This window comes from Leopardus geoffroyi, chromosome C1 (assembly GCF_018350155.1).
Source record: "Leopardus geoffroyi isolate Oge1 chromosome C1, O.geoffroyi_Oge1_pat1.0, whole genome shotgun sequence".
Classification (NCBI taxonomy): Eukaryota; Metazoa; Chordata; class Mammalia; order Carnivora; family Felidae; genus Leopardus; species Leopardus geoffroyi.
The window spans coordinates 67219749-67238651 of NC_059328.1; positions in this window are offsets into that span (position 1 = coordinate 67219749).

Here is an 18903-nt window from a genome sequence, read left to right on the forward strand (position 1 = left end):
GAACTTTCAGATTCATAAAGAAAAATAGCACTTTAACAGAAGGAAAAAAAGTCAGCAGACTAGATTTACACTTAAGAGTTTTTGCTTTAAGATATATATAATGATTTGGATATTGTTTACCAATTAACTAAATTGCCAATTGAATTTTCCTTTTCTTTGGTTGACTTACAATCAACTTTTAAAAATGAAATGAAACTAATCAGCTGTACTTTCATTTTTAGAAGTATCTAAATTTAATCTTATCCTATTGATAATATTCTTAAATCACCATGCCTAAAGGATGGACCAAATACGATGACATATTAGAACAAAATCTAAACTTATGAATTTAGCATCAAATAATTTCTATTCAAATTCAAAGCCATCATTTCACAGCTTAAATGAAACTGTAAAATGTACCATCTGCTCAGTCTGCCTTATATGTTTAAATGCATCGTATAAGATATCTGTGAATATATAAGGCACGCTGTAAACCTATGTATGCTCGAGAGAACAAGGAAGGCAATTGCAGGAACAATGATGCAATAAGAGAATTTACACAACAGTTAGCATGATGTGTGAATAATCCAGATTTTTTTTCTAAGGATCCTAGAAAAATAGCATGTGAGCACAGTTAAGACTTTCTGCATCCCAACAGCTATAGTTAAATTTGCTCTTGGCATTTAAAAATATACACACTATCCTCAGGATAGAAAGTTGTCAGTGCTCAAGTTAGAGCTAGGCAGTTCATATTTTCCAGATCAAATCAACATATACCACATTTACTTCTACTGGAAAATCTAGTTTCAAATTTTGACACAATTATTTCATATTTTACTTTATCAGCTTGTATCTAGGAGAAACAGTTTATACATTAGAATATGCATTTCTTATAATTTTTAATCCTCCCCAAATTATAATAAAGTAATACCTTTGAATGAAAATAATAAACCACTCTTTCATTAATTCAACAAGCATTAATTCGTTGAGCATCTAACATATGTCCTCCACTATGGGACATGGGGAATATAACACGATTATACAGGCAAAGTCCTTGCGGTCATACAGTTTACATTATACTTTGGTTGAGGGAAGGAAAAACTCAAACATCTCAATGACCAGGTAGTTGATAGGCACTGTGAAGTAAAATAAAACAAGGTAAGAGGATAAAGAGTGATGAGGTAGGAAGCACTATTTTAGACATCATGGTTTTGAAAGCCCCTTCTGATAAGGTGATACTTTTGCAGAAACCTAAATAAAGTGAGAGATTAGAGAACATAGATATCTGAAGGAAAGGAGATCTGGATAGAGAGAACATTCCACAAATAACTAATTGAGCTCCAACTGAATGTAATGCTCCATTGACTGTAGTTTTATGGAAACAGTATTTGTGATATAGTTGTAGAGACAACGTATGCCAAGAAAAGATACTTGTTAACACAATCAGCTGGATAAACTCAGTAAGAAACATTTCACAGACTTTAAGGTTTGCAGAATTTCTACAGCATAAAGAACTCTTTTCCACATTACCTGTTGCAGAGAAAGTTTTGAACCTTGGGGAAGTCACTCCTAAAAGGAAAGACTTGTGCCTCGTGCCTCATTCACTATTAAAGTTCAGGACAAGCACCTGTCACTTAACTAGATACACAAAGGAGCTTTATTGAATGAGTGAACAAATGGATAGGTGGATGAGTGTGAAAAAAATATGACCATATCTCTAAGAAAGCATCACACTAGGTAGCAGGGAAGGAATGGAGTATCTCAAGCTGGGTACAATGTCAAAGTGGTGGCAGGCATATAGTAGATATGACTGATATTGCCTATGTGAGAAACAGTGAGATAAATTAGAAAAAGGCTTACTTAGCATTCAGTGATATCCATGATCTGATCTTTAAATATTTTTAGTAAATGTAGGAATATAATTAAGGCCAAAATAAATCTACATAGTTTGAAATTTTATCTTCTATTTTTATGGACATACGAATGCAGTAATACTAGGGTGAGAATATTGTTAATTAAATAGCCCAATATCTTTTTCTGTTTCTAGAATAAAGATATAACATGACCTAAGTATTCATTGTTCAGCTCTATTACTCTAATACACTCCTGTATAACAATTTTAATTTTACTTAAAAGTAGTAATAAAGATGAAGAACCAAATAAATCACACTCCTTGCATTATCTTCGACTATTCTCTAACTACTCCTAACAAAACTCATGTGGTTTTTAAATGACTTATTTTAATTTAAAACAAGCCAGAAATATTACTTATAGTTTGTAATATATATTTATGATCATAGTCCTTTTATATATAAAACTTACCTTTTATTCAAGTTATGTTATTGTTATGTTTTAGTTTGTGCTATGTACCTGAGCCGTTATAAAATGCATTTCCTTAATGAAGCAAATATTATTATATATATTTTCAATAAAAATTAGTAAGAGCAAACAATAGTATTTTAGTATTGATTTTACTAAATCAATTATGCTTCAAATAAAATCTTTTTAAATGATTCAAATATTTTTGATGACAGCTACTGTTTGAAATCAGATGTTCTTAATATATTGAACAACAAAAAAAGTTTAAAATGTGCATATGTGTTCACAGCCTGAAAATTTTACCAGCTGTTATTCCAAATGTATTCAGTAAACCCACTGTTGTTTCAATTTTTTAAACCGTTTCTTAAACACTAGACAAGAATAATATTAAAATGAAACATTAATTATTCAGAATGTGTCTTTATTTAGAGATGGGGAAGCTTTACTGTCCAAATGTTAGACACTAGTTTAGGGGATCGGTTGGAAGAACACAGTGGGTGAGTTCACATTTGTGAAATTCTCTGGTCACTGTTGTATAACTAAATAGTTCGTATTCTAGCTGATTCTGCTTCTGCCTTGCAAACAACTGCACAACTGGGAATTGCAGTATATCTAGTACTTTGGGGAAATTTCAAAGAAACTTCATCCCCATATTTTAACTGACAATGGAAGATAAAGACTGTCATTGAAATGTCATGCTAGATTGGAAGTATCTATTGTTCCAAATGCAGACAAGACAAGCTGGTCCTGGTGTTAAAGACACTTAATCTCTGCAGGAGACTGTGTTCTTTTTCTTCATGTAATACATTATTTTACATTTTCATATACAGATCCTGGCATCCATCAGCTCTCAAATGAACATCATAAAGATTACACTATTTTTAGCTAGGACAATCATCGGAGCTTAAGAACTTTGAATAAATGAATATAACTTCATGCAATTTTTGAAGGGTGCTTTTTTCATATAAAATATTTATTTATAAGTGATTTTGACAAGGGAATCATTTAAAGTTACAAATGTTAATTACAGCTTTAAATAAAATTTCTTAGAATATGGTAGTCAAATGATATGAACTAATCTTTCTGTACTCAATTTAATAACATTACAGAAGAGCCATCTTGCAAGTCTATCCCCAAATTAAGACAAGTGAACAACAAAACTTTAAATGATGCAGTGCAATAATTACTCTGGAATGAGAGGTCTTACTTATTTGAGTTCAATATAACACATTAGAACAAAGATTATTTTTCATGGAAAATACAAAAAACAAAAAGAAAAACAAAAACAAACAAAAAAAAAAACTTTCAAAACTGCATAATAACAAACTGACAGTACATAGACCAAAACATTAACTCACTATAGGGCTGAAATTATAAATTAGGAAGATTTCTTTAAAAGCCTGTTTAGCATTTAAATTTGCATAAATTTTGCACCTAAAATACAGCTATCAAGAAAGAAAAAGTATTTACCAAACCTGAAAGAATAACATCCATTAATTTAATTGCCCTACAAGTACATTTTCAATTCAATAAATGAAGTCAATGGATTTTGATAATTTGAAATAAAAAATTTTCAAGACTGCATTGTTTTAATCAGAATATTAAAATGCACCTGAACTCTTCATATTTTATTTTAATCAACTCTAAAATGACAAAATACAAGAAACAATAGCAAAGAATCTGAATATAATAGAACCAAGGTATTGTTTTCTTTGAATGTATTGAATTAGGTCATTATATTTCTTTTATTGAATATAGCAAAGAATGATTGAGAAATAATATATAAGTGCTTGAGATCATAGAAAAGATATGTCAAAATGTCACAGGGGCTGAGAAGGTAATGACAGAGGATAGACAAAAAAAATGAATCAAATCTCAGTTTTGCTGCTTTACTTAAAAATTGAAATCCTGGAAACTTTTGTTGAATGTGAATCTTCCCCTCACAGTTTTGAAAGCATTTGACATTTTCTGTGACTTGAAGTGCATCAACATTTCAGAAATATTGTTCCCCAAAGAAATTACGTATCTAATTCTTCAATAAAAAACAATAGCTTTGCGGATGCCCTAAACATATTGCTACATTCACTTGAGACTTTCAATATACAGAAATCAATTCTGTGATGAAGAAAGTGGAGGGAATTATTGTTCAAAGTCCATTCTTAAGATATACAAGAATGTTAAATATTTTTTTCTTTTAATACAGAAAGGAATTCTTTAAATTTTGTACTTGACAACTAAGTGACCTAAACTTCAGAGACTCTTTGCCAAAAACCAAAGGTTTACTGAAATAGGATACCCTGAATACTAACAGGTTATTTATCTTAGAAATTTTATATTTTTACTTGCATATATAACTTCCAATAGTAATTTCTAATGTCGACTGTAAACAAAAATAAAGAACCTCTTTACCAGACACCTTTTATGAAACTGTTCTGTTTTCATAAAGTAATTGTCATGTTTAGAATGTAGAAGTTTGACTTTTTCTTTATAATGTTTTTCGATGAAATAACAAAGGCTGAAATATATGTGTGATGAAATGTTTCAAAATACTAGTAGAGATACACAAACCTACATCCTTCAAATATTTGGCCTTCAGAAATTAAGGTGAAAATAGAAAATTCTTTACTTTGAATCTTTATTTTGTATAATACTTATTTTTAGAGGAGGTAATCTGCTGTGTATGCCAGAGAAGAAAAACTATGTCTGTATAAACAGAAGTCAAATACTTCATTTATTCATCAATTAGTCAAAACATACTGTATGAGTATTTAGGTATCAGAGGTCCTGTCTTCTAGGGATACAGAGGTAAATGAGGCAAGTCTCGATTCTAAAAAGGCATACTGTATATATACTGTATACATATAAACAAGCTATGTTAACATAGGTATAATCAAGTTAAAGCAATGAGGTGATTCTCAGTTGCCAAGCAAACAATTCACTTTTTTTTTTTTTTTAAAGTTTATTTATTTTTGGGACAGAGAGAGACAGAGCATGAACGGGGGAGGGGCAGAGAGAGAGGGAGACACAGAATTGGAAACAGGCTCCAGGCTCTGAGCCATCAGCCCAGAGCCTGACGCGGGGCTCGAACTCACGGACCGCGAGATCGTGACCTGGCTGAAGTCGGACGCTTAACCGACTGCGCCACCCAGGCGCCCCTCAAACAATTCACTTTTAATCTGTTGAGTAATCCTACCTAAGTGGAAATATCCAGCATAAAAAAAATATTATAGATATTCCACATTAGCACCAGCAATAATAAGATTGGTTACAGTCTGAATGTTCACTATGTACTAAATTCTCTTCTAGGCATTTTAAATGCATCTTAAAAACTCTTTGAGTTTAATTCTCTTATCAGACTCTTTCTGCTATGGCAAGAGTATCACAGAGGAATTCTGTATGCTGATGCTGGAAACACAACCAGTAAAAGGTAGAACTGAGATGTGAACCCGAGTAATCCGACCACAGAGCCCATAATGTGTAATACATGGTGCAGGGTAACTGCTCAGTCTCTACAGAAAGAGAGAAGAGAAACTGAAACTTCCTTCTGATATCTCATAGTTAGAAGAACCAGGAAACTCTTTTTGCAAGGAGGTCAGTATATATGCTGTTAGTCTCAGACTAAGGAAAAATATCTACCGCATGCTCTTTTAGAGACAAACTCTCATTTGATCAACATATATTTACTGAACATTTGATACATATTCCAGAGATTGTTCTAAGCTCTCTTTTGTTAAGAAACAAAACATAGACAGGTTTGTTCTTATGACGCTTATATTGTAGGAAGCTTACATTCTAGGCAGCTTATATTACAGAAAAAAGAATGTGGCTGACCATAACGACAAATTTTGTTCATTGTATAAGTATTCCAAAATTATGTGAGAAGCTTAGAACAATAAAAGACCCCGTGGGCTGGTATAAAATCTTTTTTAGTAACAATCACTTATTTTTGCTAACAGTTTCCCACAGCCTTGAAATAACTGTTGAATTGCATGAACTCGAACCACTTCAGTAATTTCATACAGACAGAAAGCACTTTAAAGCTTTGAAGCCACAAATCTCTGAGCTTGATCCCACAAATACCTGCCCCACAGCTCTTTAAAACCATCTTTTATTTATCCCCATCAACTCATCAATCAAGTGTGTTAGTTGCTGTGTCTCCACATTTGTAACTTATCTCCTTGTTTCTTAGTGGGTGAGTCATTACCCTAAGATATCGAGAGCTCTCTGTTCTGAGCAAAGAGAGCTGACACGATTATATTGGATGACGAGATATATAAAAAGATTTATGTGCTTATATAGCTAAGTAGGTAACCAGATTTTGATAATTGAACAGTGATAGAGTCCTTGGAAAGCTTTTTTTTTTTTTAATTGTACTTCAATAGCCTAAAGAATTCATGTGGGTTTGCTTGGCTCTTGGTTTTCTTTTCAGCAACAAGTCAAGCAAGCTGCGGCTGTAGTGTTTATAACTACCCAACCCTAATTCATGCTATTCTATAGAGCCCTAAGGTAACAATTATTTCTGAATTCATTGGTAAATGGAAGTCTGGTATGAAGACAAAACCTAAAAAGCTGTGTGTGTGTTTTTCCTGGCTGCCTGAAGAATCCCTCATGGCTGATAATGCTATGTCACCTCTAATCTTATTTTCTATTTCTAAGAGGTATTTTTATTAACCTTCATTTCTATTGTATCCTTCTTTCTGTCATAGGATTTGCTTTGTTTCTACAGTAATTTTGAGTGTCTTCATGGAAGGCTAAAGTGATGTAATACATTGTGTTATCAATGTGGGAAAAGGAAAAAATCTCATTCTGGATCATTTAATTGAAGAAAAGGGGGGAAATTCTACCTGACTTTAAGTAAATTTTTTCCCAAATTTCCAAATATCCCAGAAAATTCTGGAGGATGAACAATTATGAAGTCACGTGAAATAGCAATAATTTCTTCTAGAAGATATGAAAACAGATGAAGGATTTATCCAGCCTTTCCTTTCTCCATAGAATGTAACATTTCAGACTGGGCCTTAAGAAAAAAAGAAACTTTACAAGCTGAAAAATATATACACATCTAAAGGAAACATAAATAACGTGCGGCAGCGATTATTTAATGGCATGCATATGTAAGGAAGTGTTGTCAGAAGCAGCACTCAGTACAGAAAGCAGACTCAGTCAGGGAGGTATGTGCCAAACAAGCCAATTTAAATTCAGCCAGTCAGCAAACAGGAATACCTGTCAGTTTGCAAGAGGATATTTTGCTTTCCTTGGACAAACAATGCTCTTCTTCTGTTATAAATGACATTACCTAGCTTGACATAACAAGATGTTTTAAACAAGGCACTTAAAGGAAGGAGCATTTCTTTGATTAACTTGGGGAGAGTGAAACAAGGTAAGATGGATAAAACAAACAAACAAAAAAAAACCACTTAGGATAGCTCATTGATATGAAAGCAGATTGACACACACAGGAAACACTGTGGTGAGAAAGTGGAGTTTTGCAGCATGTGTTGGTCTTAATACCTAGTTTGACCTACTGCAGGGACAAATGTAACCATTTGTGGGAAAATCTCATTCTTGATAGCAAAACATGAAAGAGAGAAAGAAAGAGAGAGGGAAAGAAAGAGAGAGGGAAAGAAAGAAAGAAAGAAAGAAAGAAAGAAAGGGAGGGAGGAAGGAAGAGAAGAAGGAAGGGAAGAAAGGGAAGGGAAAGGAAGGGAAGGGAAGGGAAGGGAAGGGAAGGGAAGGGAAGGGAAGGGAAGAAAGAAAGAAGAGGACAGGAAGGGAAGGAGAGAGAGAGGGAGGAAAGAAGGAAGGAAAGAAGGGAGGGAGGAAAGGAGGAAGGAAGGAAAGAAGGGAGAGGAAAGAAAGAAAGAAAGAAAGAAAGAAAGAAAGAAAAGAAGAGAGGAAGGAAAGGAAAGGAAAGGAAAGGAAAGGAAAAGAAAGAAAGAAAGAAAGAAAGAAAGAAAGAAAGAAAGAAGATAGGAAGGGAAAGAGGGAGAGAGGGAGAGGGGAAGGAAGGAAAGAAGGAAAAAAGGAAGGAAGGGAGGGAAGGAGGGAGGAAAGGAGGAAGGAAGAAAAGAAGGGAGAGGAAAAGAAAGAAAGAAAGAAAGAAAGAAAGAAAGAAAGAAAGAAGATAGGAAGGGAAAGAGGGAGAGAGGGAGAGGGGAAGGAAGGAAAGAAGGAAAAAAGGAAGGAAGGGAGGGAAGGAGGGAGGAAAGGAGGAAGGAAGAAAAGAAGGGAGAGGAAAGAAAAGAAAGAAAGAAAGAAAGAAAGAAAGAAAGAAAGAAAGAAAGAAAGCAAACTGACTTATTTAATCTATTAAAAAAACTTAAAATTAGCACAGATATGTTAAACAACAGTTTTAATTGATCTTATTTATTTAAGTTTATTCTTTTTAGTACTGATAATATGAACAGTTAACAATTATTAAGCATTTATGAAGTCTCAGACACTGTACTTAATACTTTCATATGTATAATTCTCTCAAAATCACTACAGTGTGCACACTGAACATACCTTCATTCTAGAAGTAAGAAATTTAATGCTTACAGAGTTTGCCAATTGCCAAAATCATACAGCAAGCAGCTTAGCCTTGGAAATCTGTGTTTAGATTTCTCACTTTGAATCATCTTACTGGTGAACATGACTTCAGACTGTTGGGACAATTCTCTTCCTTTATCATTATTACCACATTGCTAATATTCAAAATGTTAATCATTGTTTTTCTTGAAAACTTGATATTTTATCCTGATATAAGATTTTCTCCAGAGTTTTCTCATATTAAATAAGCATTTCTCATTTGCAAGAATAGAGGGACAGCAATTCACATTTGGGAGACAGCTATAAAGGCCTTCACTCCCTCGAAGGGAAGCTCATGGTGCTTTCTATCAGTAGACATTATTTATTGCTAAATTACAGTGGAATTCCTATGGCATCACATATTATATTCATGTTAAAGGCAAATGAGCTCATAGTGATTAATGTCACTACAGTGAACACCAAAGAAATTAATGGTGATTATCTATTCATTGTAAAGGGTGGCTGATAATTATACTATTACATAAAAAGGTACATTTTAAGCAATCATCACTATGCATTCTTTTAGTATCATTAGAAGGTTGATCACAATGAGTCCATTTGGAAATCACACAGCCAGAACATAAGTTCTCCAAGAGTCTGTAGTCTCAGGTTTGACTAAAGAGCAATTCCACCAAATTTGTGAAATTCTATTTAAATATGTATATATATATATATATATATATATGTGTGTGTGTGTGTGTGTGTGTGTGTGTATACGTATATATATGTATGTATATATGTATATATGTGTGTGTGCGTGTGTGTGTGTGTGTGTGTGTGTATATAAATTTTCTTTCCTGAAGCTATTATTTGGATAAAGTGTGATTAAAAAATGGTAGACTTTGGGGGCACCTGGGTAGCCCAGTCAGTTAAGCCTCAAACTCTTGATTTCCACTCAGGTCATGATCTTATGGTTTGTGGGCTGGAGCCCCTCATCAGGCTTTGCACTGACAGTGTGGAGCCTCCTTGGAATTCTCTTTCTACTCTTCTCTCTGCCCCTTTCCCACTTGTTTTCTCTCTCTCTCTCTCTCTCAAAATAAATAAATAAACACTAGACAGAAAGTCTTAAAAAATGGTAGACTTTGTCTATTTTTTGTCTTTTTTTTTTTTAGTGTAAGACTTTGATAAGCTGCAAGACAACAGTCACAAATTAATACTCAAGAGTTGGGGTACCTGGGTGGCTTATTCAGTTAAGTCAGGTCATGACCTTATGGTTTGTGAGTTCGAGCCCTGGTGGTACAGAGCCCACTTGGGATTCTCTCTCTCCCCTTTTCTCTCTCTGACCCTTCCCCACTTGTGCTCTCTCTTAAAATAAATATATATACTTAAATTTTTTTCCCAGCATATTCAGTATATTAGAAACTCCAGTATACTCAAATATCTCATTATTGTTGTGTACATTTATGGTTCTATATCATTTTAGACAACAGAATCTGCTTTAAGAATGTGAATAAATGTGACCAAAGATGAGCATGAATATAACTTATGTAATGATTGGAACTCTCTAAGGGAATTAATGGGAATGGGTTTGTAATGTTAGGAAGAAGTTCTTTTTTTTTTTTTTTTTACCTTGATCTTGACCAAGATAATAAGTTGAATATTTAATTTACTTCTCTGCTGCTGTGACCCTTTTGATGGACTAAGATAAAGATTTTTATCCAGAAACAAAACTGTCACTGAAATAAGTGGGCTGCTATCATTGCCTCAGAAATAACAATTTATCAGACCACAAGTATAGCCATCATCTTTTTTTAATTAGGTAAATTCTTTTTTTTATTGTGGTAAAAGACATGTAATAGGAAATCTAGTCTACTAACAAAATGTTAAGCGTCAATACAATATTATAGCTGTATGCATACTGTTGTACAGCAGATATCCAGAACTTAATTAGGTAAATTCTAATTTCACACAAATTGCATAATTTATGGACTTTTCCAAGTGTAATTCTTACATTAGCAAGAAGTTTTTAATTAATTTTGTGAATTAAGCTACCTATGAATCACGAAAGCCAAGAAATGAAGCATGGATGTCATTTAAAAGATAAAGTCCTCAGGTTTACAGGATTTAACATCTATCACAAAGTTCATTTCCGTGAGTCCTCATTACAAGTGAAATGCAGCTGTTCCATTTTGATTTCCTCAAACCATTATTGACAAAAGAAACTATTCAGTGGCACCAAACAGACTTTTATTTGCTGAGTAACCCGACTCTTCAGGCACGATATTATTTCTGAATGTGACATGATGTTCACTACCTCGGTTTGAAAACTTCTGATGCCTTTTAAGTGAAGAATATTCCTAAGAGACTTCTGTACTTATTTGAAATGCTCAATTTCCTTTCATTTTAAATAATGAATTTGTTGTCTCATAAACAGAAGGGAAAAGGTTAATAGTTGTATTACTCATTTCCCTAAAAATTTCTTTTGATTAGAAAAAAGTAATTAAATATCCCAAAGGAAAGTCAAATTTTATTTATTCATGTATTGCAACATCTGCTACAGAATGCAGAGTTAACCCAGTGATTTTTTTTAACAGAGTTGAGAAGGATGGGGGTAGAACTTTAGAAAAAAATTAAAGAAATTTTTATGACCACCAATGTGCAAGTCAACTCTTCTTTAAGGTTTCTATTTGAAGGAACTGAAGACAGCTAATTAGTGCTACATTTTACTTGTTTAAAATTTTTCCACTCTAAGAAATACTTAGTGACATACACAACATGAAGTCTGGCAGAATTCTGATTGAATATGGGACCTAGACTTAGGCTGCCCAAGTCTGAAAATGGATTCTACCTCTTTCTGCAAGATCTTTGGGAAGATAATTAATTTTTCTGACTCAGTTTTCTCACCCATAAAAATGGGCAGAGGATATAATAGCTATTCCTATAACTAGGAATAGTTATTACTATAATAGTTATTCCTATAACTTTTTTGCATGCTGAAATAGAGAGTTCTTGCAACAATCCCTGGCACATACCACTAGGAAAACAACGTTCACCTTATTACTGAATGGTTATCTAAACAAGGGTCCACAAAGTATAGCCTTTTACCTAAGTCTGGCTTATAACTTTTTTCTTTTTTTTTTAAGTGGGCTTCACACCCAGCATGGGGCTTGAACTCACGACCTTGAGATCAAAACCTGTGCTGAAATCAAGAGTCGGATACTTAACTGACTGAGCCAACCAGACGCCCACAACTTTTTTAAAATAAAATTTTATTGAAATGCAGCCACACCCATTTTACTGCAAAGAATCAAATTTATAATCCTTCTTAGACTCCAATATCCAATTATAGTTCCAGTCTCATCTAAGCATTTCCTTGCATCCAATCAAGAGCGTAGCACCCCTGGGAAATTTGGCATTTCTCGAATAATGCATATTTTTCCCTTTAGCTATGGAATCTCCTCATGAGGTTCTTTCTGCTGTGAATGCCTCTCTATTTTCCCTATCTGTAACATATCCAGATTGTAGAAGAAGCAGGTTTAAAATTCACATATATGAGTCTTTAGCCCTAGCTTTTTTCCCACTATACCATGTTGTTCATCTTCTATATTGAGCAATGGATTTCATTCATTTAACTCACACACACACATATACACACACGCGCACATGCGTGTGTGTATGTGTGTGATAAATTTTACATATCTACATATATATATTAATGTATAACATATGTCATATATATATATTCTGGATATATAGAAATATATTTGCAAAAGAAATATATATCGTATATTGCAAATATAAAGTATATACATACCACATATTACTTATGCACATTTAATACTAGAAAACTGTAAGTATGTGTCACCTATTATGTGCCAGCATTATTCTGGACACCAGAAATACAGCACTTGCAATTTTAGATGGTGATCAGTGGCAAAAATACAGGGTTATATGGCAGGCTGGGGAGTATTTGCTTTTTAAACAAATTGGCCATAGAGGGTTGCAATGAAAAGGTGACATCTGACCAAAATCCAGCAGATGGAAGCCCATCAGTCCAGGCTTTTTTGCAGTCAGGGAACCAGTCAGAAGCAAGGGCAGTTAGGGAGGTCCTGACAGAGAAATATGGCTAGAGTTTTAAAAGCAGGGAGACCAGTAAGATTGAAGCTTAGAGAGTGGTGGTGGGGGGGGGGAAATGGAGACAAAATAATGAGGGGCCATACTGGCCACTTGAAAAATTTGGGGCATTATTCTGAGTAAGAAGGAAAACCCCTGGAGGGGCTTGAACTTAATTATAGTTGCTTTTGTACGTATGTCATTAACTTGCTTATTTTGCTTTACTAGATCACATTTTCAGATATGCTTAAGGTTCTTTCTAGCTGATCTCCAGTAGGGGTGACACAACATGTTTGCTTTTGGCTACCTGTTACTCATTATTCTGCCAAGTATCTAATAATCTGTTACCAGAGGCTCACATGCATAGGAGATACTTTGCTTATTGGTCTTCACAAAGCGACTGTTGCTTTTATATTATCACTACTCATACTCTACATTTTAATTTTTATATTTGATTCTCATTTATAATCATGGAAAGTTTTAAATAGGTAGACACAAATTATTTGTTCAAATCTGATCGATAAGCATTTTTTGTGTGTGTGAAAGTGTATAGGAAATAATATTTGAATATTAATTCTAGTAGACATTGTGGATTTGGAAATCTATATGAATACCATAGACATTTTTCCATTGAGAAAGCATATTATACTCATTAAGATTACATTTTAAATTCTGATGAATGAAACAAAACAATTCAGCATTCCATACTTTCCCTGTGCAACAATATTTTCAAATGCGGTTGACACAGAAATTTTATATGATGATAAGACAAACTTATTGTTGAAATGTTTTTGGTTTTCCTTTATGCTATTTTTTTCTGCTACTTTCCTAGTGATTTTTTTCAATCACATTTGGTTCAAAAATTTAGAAGCTTATGCCCTACGATATGCCCCATTTTACAGAATTTTCAATTATATTATGAATAAATTATGCCTATATATTTCTGCTTTGAATGTCATGAAACAACATATTCTAACATTGCTTTAGTCCTCATTTTTAGTCTGATTTGATCAAAATAAAAATAAAGAAATATTATATTAAATCTGTGGTGACAATGTATCCTATCTAGACACATGGCATATTGAATATTATTAGAACTATCTTGTGTTTCTTTTGTATAATTTCATTTCGTTTAGCTCAGTGTGGGTGTAACAAATTCAACATACCTTCCTTAAATATTCAAATAAAAATTTAAAAACACTTCAAACTATTAATATTTAAAAAAACAGCAATTCTAGTGAAATTGGAGGTTAATCAGGACCAAACAAAATAAAGTTTTCAGGGGCACCTGGGTGGCGCAGTCGGTTAAGCCTCCGACTTCAGCCAGGTCACGATCTCGCGGTCCGTGAGTTCGAGCCCCGCGTCAGGCTCTGGGCTGATGGCTCAGAGCCTGGAGCCTGTTTCTGATTCTGTGTCTCCCTCTCTCTCTGCCCCTCCTCCGTTCATGCTCTGTCTCTCTCTGTCCCAAAAATAAATAAATGTTGAAAAAAAAATTACAAAATAAAGTTTTCATTTTGTACGATCATTAAATTAGAAGCAATAATAACACTGACCTCATTGGGCTGCTGTGAGGATTAAAGTTAATTCATCATATAAAACACTATCATTTTGTAAGTCAAACAGTAGATTCTCAGTGCTATCAGTTGTGGTGATGATGGTGATGATGGTGATGATGGTGATGATGGTGATGAAGATAAGCATAAGGAAGGAAGATGAAAATTCTCCCAAGTAGAAACAGTTTTCTTTTAAGGCTATTGTTTTAGCTTTTTACCAACTTTCAATGAATTTACAGTTTTTTAATCTATGTCCTCAGGGTGATTCTAATAATTTTGTAGGGAGCTGCCAAAAATTAGTTATTGTTCTGTTAATCATTGCTAATAAGAGCAGAGAATTTTTCTAGTTGTCCCATGAAAATTATACTAATTAGAAATGTCTGAATTTGTGCATCTCCTTGGAGATTAATTTATTCATCATAATCAGTTAATCACTTTTCTTTACATAATTAGATAGCTTCTGGTGGAAAGGAAGACCCTTTAGTTTTCTTAGAATGAAGAAGACTATTTTAGCTGACACTAGTAAAACTTGGAAGTCAGCTCAAGACCTTCTTAGCATGTAGCATCCATAATTGCATACTGATTAGTGCCGGTACCATGGTTGCTCCAAATAACAGGCTTCAGGAAATATTTAGGAAATTGACTCTGAAAAAGTGTAATAGCCTTATTGATGGGCAGTATTTTTTTATTTTATAAATTATTCAGCAACTGACATTAGCGGAGATTCACTTTATAAGTAGGATCAGTCTCCACTACTTTCCTTGTGCAGCTTAACAAGCTAGATCCTTCCAAATTATCTCTGACTGAAACACCATTACTGTTGTATTATTCTGCGTCTTCAATAGGTAAGGAAGGGGAGAAGAGAGTCAGACATTTTAAAGGTAAAATAAATTCAGTTACTTGGGTGATACAGAGTCAAAGAATAGTGTAAGAAAGAAGAATGCAATACATATAGCAAACAAGTATTATTTTAATAATATAGCCAGTATACAAAGATATTGGTAGAAACCAGGATATATTCAAATATGCATCTATAAAACAAAACATTTGATAACTGTGGCTAATGTAGGATGTCAAAGTGATGCTCCACTAAACTACTGGAAGATTATAACATCTAAGTTTGGCAAGAAGAAAGTGCCCCAAAAGTTTTTAAGCCCTATTTGCTCATTTTATGATGTATAAGGAGGGCAGATTTAAATTGCAAACAGTTTGAATTATCTTATTCATATCTGTATTCAATCCTGATATTTTACCATAAATTTCAATAAAAGCAATATTAATAAAATATTATTAATCTAAAATGACATTCCAGGTATTTGCATTCTTTAGTAAAATTTATACATAAGTATAAAAATAAGTTGTTGTTGTTTTAGAGGAAAGAGCATGAGCATGGGAGAGGAGCAGAGGGAGAGAAGGAGAGAGAGAGAGAGAAAGAGAAAGAGAGAGAGAGAGAGAGAGAGAGAGAGAATGAATCTTAAGCAGGCTCCATGCTGAGCATGGAGCCCAAAGTGGGGCTTGACCCCAATGAGCCTGGGATCTTGACCTAAGCCAAAAGCAAGAGTCAAAGGCTCAACCTACTGAGCCACCTAGGTGTCACTTAAATTAAGTTTTTTAAGAGTTTAAAAGTTTTAAAAATAAGTTTTGACAATCACTACTTCTTCTAAAGTATTTATTCTTACCTAAATTTTGAGAAATTTGCAGAGATAGTGTATGAATATCTCTTCATTCTATATTAATTTCATGTGTTTTCCTGTTTCTTGAGAAAACTTTTGATTTTCAAATATATTGCTTTATATTCTGGAAAATTAATTGTTGAAAATATATTTAGTAATTATAATTTTATAAGAAACATTAAGTTCACATTATTATTCACCCTTAAGGCAGAGAAGCAGGGCATATAAACTAGAATATGCTATTTTTAGATTCCACAACTGATCATCAAATTTGTACGTAATCATTTAACACATAGACATTTTATAAAAACAAGCAGTCCATGAGAAAATCTCAACATAAAACTTATTCCAACAATGCTTAAAAAGACAATATATATACTGAATATATACTGAATACTGAATATACTTTACTGTTTATAACTTTATTTATTTATTTTGAGTGAGAGAGAATATGTGCATGCATGTGAGCAGGAGAGGAGCAGAGAGAGAGGGAGAGAGAGAATCACAAGCAGGCTCTGTGCTGCTGATGCGGGGCTCGAATTCATAAACCATGAGGTCATGATCTGAGCTGAAATCAAGAATTGGACACTGAACCCACTGAGCCACCAGGCTCCCCGAATATACTTTATATATTGGTTATATATATTGATTCATGTAATGCACAACTTAAACAAGAGTAATTCAAATAGTGAGGTAGTGACCCCAAATTTTATCAGTGATAGAAGAAATTACAGATCAGCTGTGATGTGTACAAATTTCATGGAGTATTTAATAAAGGATTTTTGATGTGTTAAGTTTGCATTTGGCAGAATTTCGACAAGATTACAAGTCAGATTTGAAACAATACATTGAAAATATTTGATATTTCAATTAAGTTTCCATTCAGTGAATGGGCAAGGCTATCGTATGACAGCAGTGGATAAAGTTACCACTGTCTAAATTAGGGGTATAAAAAAAGATTTTGTATTTCCATCAATAGGAATCCCTGCCATTTCTGGTCATTGTCACCACAGATTCCTGAACAAACTAGAACTAGAAAGTTGTGTGCAGAGGTGAAGGCCAACATTGGAAACTCTACATCCATATATGCTGACACACCTGTCCCCATGTTTATTTTATTCATTAAATATTTATTGAGCACCTGCTTTATGGTGGAATACCATATGGTATGATACAAGAGTACACTAACCTCAGCCATGTGGGAATTCACTCTAATGGCAAGAAGACATGCAAGCACAGTTTGGTGGTGCAGCATTATGTACATATTTTTATAAAATTATGGATGCAATAGGAGCCAAGGATGGGCTGTGGTTAATTTGGCATTCAGAAGTCTGAGAAACCTGGGTAGAGGGGTACAATTTTAACTAGATCATAAAGGACAGATAGGAGTTTGCAAGGTGAAGAAGGTGCTAGAAAGATTTAATTATAGGATAAATCACACCACACACACACACACACACACACACACACTCACGTGTGATTAAGGAAAGAATATGGAAGAGGAATAAAAGGTGAGTTGCAAAAAAATTATGCAGATACTTGAATGCAATGTTGGCCTTTCTTCTGTAATGTTTATCCAATGAATTTTTTATTCAGGGATTTTCATGATCAAAATTGTTTTAGAAACATCACTTTGAGAGCACTGAGAAAGACAGATTGGAAAGAGAACAGAACAGATACAGGACTTTACCTCCTCTACAATTTCTATCTCAGTGAATAATACAATTTTGTATGTATTCGCTCAAATAAGAAATCTGATAGATGTTTTGGCTCTTCTCTCTCTTTCAATCCATCACCAAATACTGTCTTATCTTTGCCCTCCTGTCCAAATCTCTGGAACGTCACTAAATAGAAGACAATTATTTCCCCTTGTGATACACTAATGATCACAAATCGAATCTGATATCCTTATTCTTGCCTTTGTCTTTCCCTAGAATCCATTTTCCCATACAACCACAGAAATGTTGCTAAATCACAAATCTTTTTTGGAGAAAACCCTCTACTATTTCCCTATTACACTTAGAATCAAGTTCAAAATCCTTGCTGTTTCATACGTGGGCCTTAATAATCTTGTGCCTACAGAAATTACCTGCCTTAGATTTTTATCTCCTTTCACTCCCTTTGGTGATCTCCCCTGTGTCATGAAAAACACCACAGAAATGATCGCATTGTGTTCAGTGTTTTGTTTTTACTTACCAATTAAACCATCAAACATAACAACTAACTTTCTGAATGAAGAGATGCATCCATAGAATTGTATCTCACCACCTCTAAAATATGTGGAACATAGTGATAAGTATCAGCAAATATTTCTCGAATTCATGAGGGCTCCAGGAAAGAAAAAAAAAATGATGACCTGAACTAATTTAATAATATTGGAAATATGAGTTAGAAAGAATGTTCCCAAACATTGTGGTTCAAGACTTGGTGATTAAGATAATTTCAGTATTTCCAACTTATTCAAATTGAGTGAATCATATTTCCACTAGATAACATAGTTTTCTTTGAAAGCACCATTTTAGGGTGAACTCCAGGCAAACTGAAACAAGGAAGTAATAGGGCCATGAGGACAGTATGTAAAGATGTGACCAGAGGAACACGAGTCTTTGTGATGCATCTGTGATTACTGTATTAGGGGTTTAGACTTCATCATGTGAGGCACTCCTGTGGGTGCAGGAGAGTCAAAACTGAGAAAGAAGACAAAAGAGAAATAGGAAGCAGTTATAGTAATGTATGAAATGGTAAGGGTAAAGTGA